The sequence below is a fragment of the Patella vulgata genome, chromosome 6 (genome assembly GCF_932274485.2).
Source record: "Patella vulgata chromosome 6, xgPatVulg1.2, whole genome shotgun sequence".
In the NCBI taxonomy this organism is placed as follows: domain Eukaryota; kingdom Metazoa; phylum Mollusca; class Gastropoda; family Patellidae; genus Patella; species Patella vulgata.
Window position 1 is genome coordinate 68,297,801 of NC_065884.2, and position 10,228 is coordinate 68,308,028.

General features: G+C 37.3%; 1 long non-coding RNA gene across 2 annotated transcripts; it reads left to right on the top strand.

Annotated features, from left to right (window-relative positions):
- Nucleotides 1–827: 827 nt before the first annotated feature.
- On the top strand, nt 828–9,909 carry LOC126831081 (uncharacterized). Of its 2 annotated transcripts, XR_008788543.1 has the most exons (6): nt 828–1,058; nt 1,430–1,539; nt 5,702–5,824; nt 6,087–6,178; nt 7,906–7,993; nt 8,833–9,909. It is a non-coding gene; the product is annotated as an uncharacterized LOC126831081 (long non-coding RNA). The 2 variants fall into 2 exon arrangements; XR_008788542.1 differs by having other exon boundaries at nt 831–1,539.
- The last annotated feature ends 319 nt before the right edge of the window (nt 9,910–10,228 follow it).

Sequence of the window (10,228 nt, forward strand, 5' to 3'; positions counted from 1 at the left end):
ATTAACACAAACTTGTGTTCTTTTTAATGCATTAACACAAATCTTGTGGGTTTTTTCATATAATTAACACAAGTAATGTGTACCGTCAACAAATATTTTTTTTTTTAATTTGAACTCCATACAAAGTCTTAATCCGGGCGTCCACAAGTATAAGAAAAGTATTTTTTACTCAGACATGATGGCCAGACAGACTTGAATGCTAATTGGTGTTAAGATGTCTGTAGTTAAAATAAAGTTGTTGATTTTTTATGGGCCCAATAAACTTGTAGATCAAAGGCCTATTGAGCGCTCATGCCCGGTGTGATTTTAACAATTGACTCCAAATGCATTGACAAGAAAATAAGTAAAACTATTATTTAATGTGATTGGTTGATAAAATCAACGTACTATAGGCTATAGTTTGTCTGCGATATCATCTCTTTGCAACCGGACATTAAATGAATTGATTTCACACAATTCATTTACCATTTAACAGCGTGCTGAAATGATTTTTGAGCAGTGATATGTTTGACAAATGTAAGCTAATGGTCACAGAGAATAAAAGACCGCAGGTTTGTGAATATTTATATATAAAAAAAATAATACCATTTATTTTATGATCAGTAGTGGAATACCGCGTTTTATCAGTGAAATAAAAGTGTTATTCCACTGGCTAGTTGTTTTTACCTAAAATGATTGTAAAATCATAAAATAAATAGAACATTACGCATTCGTGAAAATATAAGTTTTCTTGCTTCTCGATGAAATAAAATATGTTATTCACTCTAAAACGACAAATATCCTCTATGTATGTAATTTAGCATCGATATTGTTTTTGTGTATAATACTAGTATTTCGTTTCCTTAAAAAAACTCCAACAATTTAACCCGGAAGTTCATGTTTAAAATGGCGGGCGGGGACAGGGAAAAAATTTCGGCATGTTATTATCAAATCTGTTCAATTTTTCTGAAATCGTGCTTAATTAACATTAGTTGTTCGGCGCTACGATGTTGTTCAAATACGTACATTACAGAATCACATTATGATTAAACCAGAAACGGCTCGACTTGAACCAGCAGGTAAGAATCTGTTTTGAAATTATATCTTGGGAGGTTGGATTGGATTGGCGGCCATTTTGATTCTTGTTTCATGATTTTTTATATTATAAAGATTTTGCCAAGAGTAGACATAAACGCGGGCACAGACTAGAAAAAATCTTTTTACACTTTTGTGTTAGTTGAATTGTAATCTAATTTATGTTTAAAAAAACAACCTTAAATCAAATAAGCAGATATTTTCCCCAAACCCTCCGTTCAACCTCTGACTCTGTCACTCTGTGGAATATTATTAGGCCCCTATTTTCCTGATTCAGTCACAGTTAATAAATAATAAATAATGGAACTAGAATCAGTCTGTGGAAGTTTCTCTATAGTTTCATTATTTTTTCCAGTCAGTGATGATATGACTCATTCCACCTTACAGTTACAGCAATTACCGTATTGAGAATTTACAGTTCAAGGACTCCATTTTGGCATTGAATTGGAATTTGAAGAAAAACTGGTAACAATTTCATTTAATTTTTATATTTTCTATTTTTTTTTTTACCAATGTCCTACAATGATTAGTGTATGTGAACATACAATCCCAAGTAAAGTATTTATATGACACTTACATGCAACAGAGAGAGAAAAATGACATAAACAAGGCCTTACGTGTACTTGTATTTGAAGAATCAAGTAGTCCAAGCTATGCCTATATGCATACCGGTAATCAACTACGACGACAATTAGCTTTCTTCCGTTTCCACCCTTTCCCTGCACACTGTTCCATTCTACTTAGCCTACAGAAGCTAGGTCGTTTCGGGAAAAAGGGGCGCTATTGCACTTTCGTACCTCTACCAGTTCCCGTGGTCGTAGGAACTTGAAATTATTAGAGGATGTTAAGGGGGACTAGCAATGACCACACACCAAATTTCGGCCGAATCGATCAATAACATTTTTATTTTACCGACCTTTTAATTTCTAACGAGAGAGAACTTCATCTGTTTGACGCCATTTGCTTTGTTTACTATTTAGACTCGAATAACAAGACACTAAGACGGAAACCGACACACTGCACTAGCTGCCTATCTCTGCAGTTCATAAAAATTAATATAATTTTCGTATACTTTAATTTTTGCGCGAAGCCACCATGTTCTATAAAATACTATTTGGTGTTGATCAGTGGATTGGCCTTTAGGTGTGAATATTGCCGTGACCTTGATTTTGACCTTGAGTCTTAACTTCCCATCCATATCAGGGCCTTTGCGTTTATGATTGCCGTGGCCTTATTTCTTACTGTATTTTCAAAGTTAATGTTCGAGGTGAAAGCAGAGACGACGTCCTTCAGAAAAGATAATTGGGTCAAAGTCGTAGGTCAAGGTCATGTTACAGAAAACTAAACTCAAACTTTTCAAAGTCATTTTTTGGACATTTGACCTTGACTTACGACCTTGACCCCGTAACCGTTTTCGAAGGCTATCACCTTGGCTTGAATCATGGACGTTTACCTTGGTTCTGTCACACACTGCTCGGTCAGAAAAGGGTCAAACGGAGAGGGGCCCGTGTCCGAAAGGAAGTCAATGGGCGTGGTCAATGTGAAAGGTCGTGGTGACCTCCACTAGTCACCGTTAACCATCCGTGACCTTGACCCTGACCTAGTGTCCGAACTTCCCATCCATCTCGGGCCCTTTGCGTTTATGCGTGCCGTGACCTTATTTCTTACTGTATTATCAAAGTTAATGTTCGAGGTGAAAGCAGAGACGGCGTCATTCAGAAAAGATAATTGGGTCAAAGTCGTAGGTCAAGGTCATGTTACAGAAAACTAAACTCAAACTTTTCAAAGTCATTTTTGGGACAGGGCCAGGGTAAACGTCGATGGTTCAAGCCAAGATGATGGGCTTTGAAAATGGTTACGGGTCAAGCTCGTAAGTCAAGGTCAAATGTCCCAAAACTGACCTTGAAAAGTTTGAGTTCAGTTTTCTATAACATGACCTTGACCTACGACTTTGACCCAATTATCTTTTCTGAGGGACGTTGTCTTTGCTTTCACCTCAAGCATTAACTTTGATAATACAGTAAGAAATAGGGTCACGGCAAGCATAAACGAAAAGGCCCCGAGATTGATGGGAAGTTTGGACTCAAGGTCGAAGTCAAGGTCACGGATGGTTAAAGGTGACTAGTGGAGGTCACCAGGAACTTTCACATTGACCACGCCCTTTGACTTCCTTTCGGACACGGGCCCCTCTGCGTTTGACCGTTTTCTGACCGAGCAGTGTGCGACAGGGCCAGGGTAAACGTCGATGGTTCAAGCCAAGATTATGGGCTTTGAAAATGGTTATGAGATCAAGGTCGTAAGTCAAGGTCAAATGTCCCAAAACTGACTTTGAAAAGTTTGAGTTCAGTTTTCTGTAACATGACCTTGACCTACGACTTTGACCCATTTATCTTTTCTGAAGGACGTTGTCTCTGCTTTCACCTCAAGCATTAACTTTGATAATACAGTAAGAAATAGGGTCACGGCAAGCATAAACGAAAAGGGCCCGAGATGGATGGGAAGTTTGGACTCAAGGTCGAAGTCGAGGACACGGATGGTTAAAGGTGACTAGTGGAGGTCACCACGAACTTTCACATTGACCACGCCCATTGACTTCCTTTCGGGCATGGGCCCCTCTGCGTTTGACCGTTTTCTGACCGAGCAGTGTGCGACAGGACCAAGGTAAACGCCCATGATTCAAGCCAAGTTGATAGCCTTCGAAAATGGTTACGGGGTCAAGGTTGTAAGTCAAGGTCAAATGTCCCAAAACTGACTTTGAAAAGTTTGAGTTTAGTTTTCTGTAACATGACCTTGACCTACGACTTTGACCTTTTTAACTTTTCTGAAGGACGTTGTCTCTGCTTTCACCTCAAGCATTAACTTTGATAATACAGTAAGAAATAGGGTCACGGCAAGCATAAACGAAAAGGGCCCGAGATGGATGGGAAGTTTGGACTCAAGGTCAAAGTCAAGGTCACGGATGATTAAAGGTGACTAGTGGAGGTCACCACAACCTTTCACATTGACCACGCCCATTGACTTCCTTTCGGACACGGGCCCTTTGCGTTTGACCCTTTTCTGACCGAACAGTGTGCGACAGGACCAAAGTAAACGTCGATGGTTCAAGCCAAGGTGATAGCCTTCGAAAATGGTTACGAGGTCAAGGCCTTAAGTCAAGGTCAAATGTCCCAAAACTGACTTTGAAAAGTCCGAGTTTAGTTTTCTGTAAGATGACCTTGACCTACGACTTTGACCCAATTATCTTTTCTGAAGGACGTCGTCTCTGCTTTCACCTCGAACATTAACTTTGATAATACAGTTAGAAATAAGGCCACGGCAAGCATAAACGCAAAGGGCCCGAGATGGATGGGACGTTTGGCCTCAAGGTCAAAATCAAGGTCACGGCAATATTTACACCTAAAGGCCAATCCACTGATCAACACCAAATAGTATTTTATAGAAAATGGTGGCTTCGCGCAAAAATTAAAGTATACGAAAATTATATTAATTTTTATGAACTGCAGTGTTAGGCAGCTAGTGCAGTGTGTCGGTTTCCGTCTAAGTGTCTTGTTATTCGAGTCGGTTTCCGTCTTAGTGTCTTGTTATTCAAGTCTAATTAGTAAACAAAGCAAATGGCGTCAAACGGATCGAAGTTCTCTCTCGTTAGAAATTAAAAGGTCGGTAAAATAAAAAGTTATTTATCGATTTGGCTGAAATTTGGTGTGTGGTCATTGCTAGCCCCCCTTAACATCCTCTGAAAATTTTAAGTGCCTATGACCACGGGAACTGGTAGAGGTACGAAAGTGCAATAAAGGACAGGTAAGGTTAAATTTGATATGAAAAATTCGTTTGCTGGTATGGACAGGTAAGGTTAAATTTGATATGAAAAATTCGTTTGCTGGTATGGGTATTTAGCAAACGGAGGAAACCGAATGGCCCAGAGAAAAACTCAAGAGATTGGACAGGCGACTCTACTCCTTGAAATCGAAACCATGCCACTTAACACAATGACAGACCCTGTGATTTCATGTGAATGCATTAACTACTAGACCATTCCCCCCAGCCCCACCCCATATTGAATAAAAGTATGGCTTATTTCAAATATGATATTTACATATAAAGAAAGTAGAGAGACTTCAATCTTACTAGAAAAATACTAGATTACCTGAAATGAAATGGGGTTTAAAGACAACGTCCTACTGTTCAGCTCCGACTGGTCTAATGCAGTGTGCTAAGAGAAAATGTTTGTCCGGGCAGCGACACTATGGCCTACTCTCATAGCGAATTCAAACTGCCAAGAGAACTTTTATGTGTACGCCAACGTGTACATTGGATCTCAGGGGAAACCACTCTGAAAAATCAAGATGAGCTTTCTCGGTCAACCCCAAGAGGTAACCTGTGGCCTCCATGCTAGTATTCCAGCACCTAACTCACTCAGTCACCATGGTCGTTTTCTAATTACTGCGACATTGAAACCATGTGACAAACAAGGATTATAAAAATAGATTTTTTACGGCTTAGGTAGTTCCTTGGGATTAAAATTTTTGATACATATAGATACATTAGTTTCAATTTCAAATCACACAGTTTGTATATATGGTATGGTAGCTTAAATGGTAAATTACATATCATGTATTTATTTTTTCAGTTTCAATATTGGATGTATATGCAAATCACCCAGGAAAAGATCATGTAACAAAAGAAATTATAAAAGTAAAAAAATGGAAGAAGAAATGGCTGGAAAAAATGATGATAGAGCAGCTTTTTCTTGGTGGGTAACTATTCAATTCTTATAGAAAAGATTGCTGTTATGCTATTTTGAAATCTAAAATTCAGTTTAGTATAGTAAAACTGTACACGTACATGTATGAGCACAGACAGAATCTTAGTTAGATATGACTGTCTCATCTGTGGCAAAGCAAACCAACACATGAAACAAAACAAATGTAGTTAAATTAACATTTTTTGACTTAATCAAAACTGTCTAGTCAATTTAAGCCAACTAATGTAATACATTGCATATTTTTTTTCAGTTAGCCACCTCGGAAGATCAAGACAGCTGGAAAGGGCTATTGATATTGTGGAAGTGTTTTCTTACAGAGGTTGCTTATCAGACAAAGGCAATGTAAGTACCATGCATATTTGCTTTTTGAATCAGGAACTGGTTCTATACACTTGGTGGGGGGGGGGGGAGGTTGGATGGCCGAATGGTTAGCATGTGCGTGCTGTATCATACGGCCTGTCATCCTCGGTTGTACGTGACAAGGAGTAGGGTTGCCTGTTCAACCTCGTGGGTTTTCTCCAGGTCCTACGGTTTCCTCCCACTGCTAAAGACCTATATGACTTCAAAACTATAAGATGGATGCAATGTTACACCCTTTCATAATCATTATTATAAAGCGTTCAAATGCATGAATTTGTAAAATATAATTAATATCATATTGTAATACTGTTTGCAATACTGTATTCACCACTGCCTTAGTGGAGATAATTGGTAAATTAAATGATTATTTTTTCATTTTGTCTTTTTTTCAAGACTTTTGTTCTGACTTCTGACCCATTGAGGCATAATAATCTACCTGGGTCTGTAACTTGAAAAGACACAATAAGTATTATGCAAAGTTGAAACAAAATAGAGACTCAACGTGTGGAAAAATAAGTTATTTATTTAAAAATTGTGAACTGTAGAAAGTATATTTATTGCCAACTCAACCACATACTATCATCCAGGGTTTATGGACCTACTTATAGTCCAACCTTCGACGATGGGTTGTATGTTCAATCTAGTTGGAGGTGTACGATTGAACATACAATAATTCAATAACTCACTTCTCTTAGTATAATCTTATATTCTGTAACAATATCTAACAAAGATAATATATACATATAATACTGACCCACAGGATAGGTAACTTAATAAGGAACAGCATCTAAGAAATAACTTGTCACTATATCAGAGACCTGCCCTTCAGTATGTCCTGATGCCTGCCTGTGGTTAACTCGCCTTTTTCTAATATATACAATTTTTAGGACTTTTATACCTTAGCTTTGTTTTTAGTTACAATATAATCCTTAATACCTTACTGGAATAACTTTACAATAGATAATAATTTATGAAACAATGTCTCTCTAATATAATTACAGAGTTTATTTTAATTAGGATTCTGGCTAATCTATAATGGCTCTGGCCTCAAATTAACTATGCTCTAATTCTACCTGGTCATAATACTTGAATATTAAGCCATCAAATTATTTTATAATTTTGAAAATGAAATGAAATGGGGTTTAACATCCTACTGTTTTGCTCATAAACTGGGCTAATGAAGACGGGCATACACCATACAGTGTGCTATGAGGGAAATTTTGCCCGGGCAGTGGCGCTACAGCCTACTCTTATATCGAATTCCAACTGCCAAGGGATCTTTTACATGCACGCCAATGTGTACACAGGACCTCGTTTTTTTTATCCCATCCAAACGACTAGACAGCTGTCCTTGTCAGGTCCTCCGTCCTGTATCACTGACAAGGGGAAGACACGTCGGAAAATCTGGATGAACTTTCTCAGCCAATTCAGGGATCGAACACCCGACCTCCAGGCTAGTGAGCCAGCGTCGTACCCTCTTAGCCATTGATCTCCTTATAATTTTGAAAACGAATATAGTGATTGTAAAAGCTAATAAGTTATCAGTTGCATTTTATTTTTGTTTTTAATGTTAAATATCCCTCTCAAACACAATTATATTTTAATTCTCTCCAGAAATTTGTGTAAAATATAGACTGTAAATTAAAACTTTCATCTTTTAACTGTTGAGTCAACTTAAGTCATCTAATACATAGTATGTTTTTTTCCAGTTAACTACATCAGAAAGATAAAAACAGTTGGAAATGGCTATTCATATTGTGGAAACTTTTCTCACAGAGCTTGATAATCAGGAAAAATGTAAGTAACATACATATTTGTATTTTTAATCAGGAAGTAGTTTTATACACTTGCTTGGTAATCTAGTTATTCTTCTTGGGGCAATGCCTAGGACTCAGCTATTTCAAGTACTTGGCATGCTTGATTTTTGCCAATCACATCCATTGATTTCCTTCAAGTTATGATAGGGCCTATGTGTATTTTTACAGTAAATAGCACTAAAATAATGATGGACAATATTTTACTTTTCAAATAGATTTCAATAGATTTTAAAGGGTAATATCCAATTTGTTGTCAATGGAAATAAAATAAGAATGGGTCCAAAAATAATTAGACATTGCCAAGTAAATAGGTGCTGCCAATGATGTAGTAGGGAATCTGGATTTGCAGACAATACATGCATGAACCGGGTGAATAGTTGACCTATTATGAGACTTCAGTCCCAAATCTCAAGACTTTTTTCTGACTTGGCCTGACAAAGACAGCTGTCTAGTCCTTCCGATGAGACGAATATTGGAATGCACGTAAAAGATCCCCTGGCAGTTGGAATTCGATATAAGAATAGATGATAGTGCCGCTGCCCGGGCAAAAATTCCCTCATAGTGCACTGTGTGGCATATGCCCGTCATTATTAGCCCAGTATAGGAGCAGAACAGTAGGACGTTAAACCCCATTTCATTTCATTTTTCTGACTTTTAACCCATTTGATTTGAGCATAATAATCTGCCTGGGTCTTTAAGTGGACAAGACACAATAAGCGTTATGCAAAGTTGAAACCAAATAGAGACTCAGTCTCGATGTGGCAAAATAAATTGTTTATTTAAACATTGTATTCTTATTGCCTACTTTTTATTTTTTAGGCTGGAACACCCTTGAAAGAGTATTTGATGTATGATAACAACGAGAGAACCCAAGCATCAATTTATTTTATACTTCTGGGAAAGAATGCATTTGACCCAATTTTTAAATATTTATTTTTTGTTATTAATGTTAAATTTTCTTCCAAAACACAATTAGATTTTAATTCTCTTCAAATATGTATGTATAATATAGCAAGTAAACTGACATATAAATCACTTAGAATTTGGTCGGAAATCATAAAGTATTTAATAGGCATGACTAGAAACCAAATGTAGATCAAATACACCCAGAATTACAAAAAACCTTGACCTACATTAAGGTGACTTTCCCTTGCTTATGAAATGAAATACGTTTTAATATCCTGCTTTTCTGTGTTCTTAGAGTGATTCTACCCTACCCTTATATCAAATATTTCAACTGTCAAGGGTTCTTTAAAGGGTACCCAGGGGGGCCGAATGGTTAACACGCACACATTTGATCAGAAGGTCTGTCATTGATTCAAATAATTCAATTTTCAAGGGTTCTTCAAAGTGTACGCAGTTGGGTTGGTTTCGATTCTGGGGGGTGGGGTGGATGGCCGAATGGTTAGCACGTGCATGCTGTATCATACGGCCTCCTGTCATTGAGTCAACTGGCATGGTTTCGAATCCCCGGTTGTAGACAAGGAGTAGGGTCGCCTGTCCAATCTTGTGGGTTTTCTCCGGGACCTCCGGTTTCCTCCCACTGCTAAAGACCCCTACGCGCTAGCGAATTATTGAAATAAAATTAAACCATATGTTAGTCCCAAAATGACCTAGTTTGTGTCGAGTAGACGTTAAACCCCATTTCTCTCTGTCTCTCTCTCTTTTGATTCTGGGCTTGTACCCAATTATCCCTTGCCATATCCAACACTGAAAAGTGGGAACTATGCCGGAAAATCCAGTTGAAATTTCTCGGCCAACGCCTTATGCTCACTGAACCACTGTGGCTTATGACTTGTGATTGTATATAAATCTTTTGTACATATGATATTTTTTTATTTCAATCCTGTAATCTTGATGCTTTGCTTCTTTTATTTATAAAATATTCATTTTGTTTGGGTTTTTTTAATGAGGAAAAGGCTCTACATCATTTTATTACTCCTGCAAAATAGAGCAATTTTCTTTTGTTAGTTTTCTGTGTATGCTAGTTATTTCTAGATGCCTCACAAATCACTTGTAGTGTGATTTTGTAGCATTTTTCAGTTTTTGAAATTGTTTCAATTTAGTGCATAATTAATCTTATTAGTGCTTAGTTCGGATGTTATTAAATTTAGATATATATCTTTATATTCTCAGTTCTTGTTTTGGGGTAAAGAACAATTTAAATAGCTATTTTATATTTTGTGATGGGTAAAGTGTGTGGGGCAAAAAACAA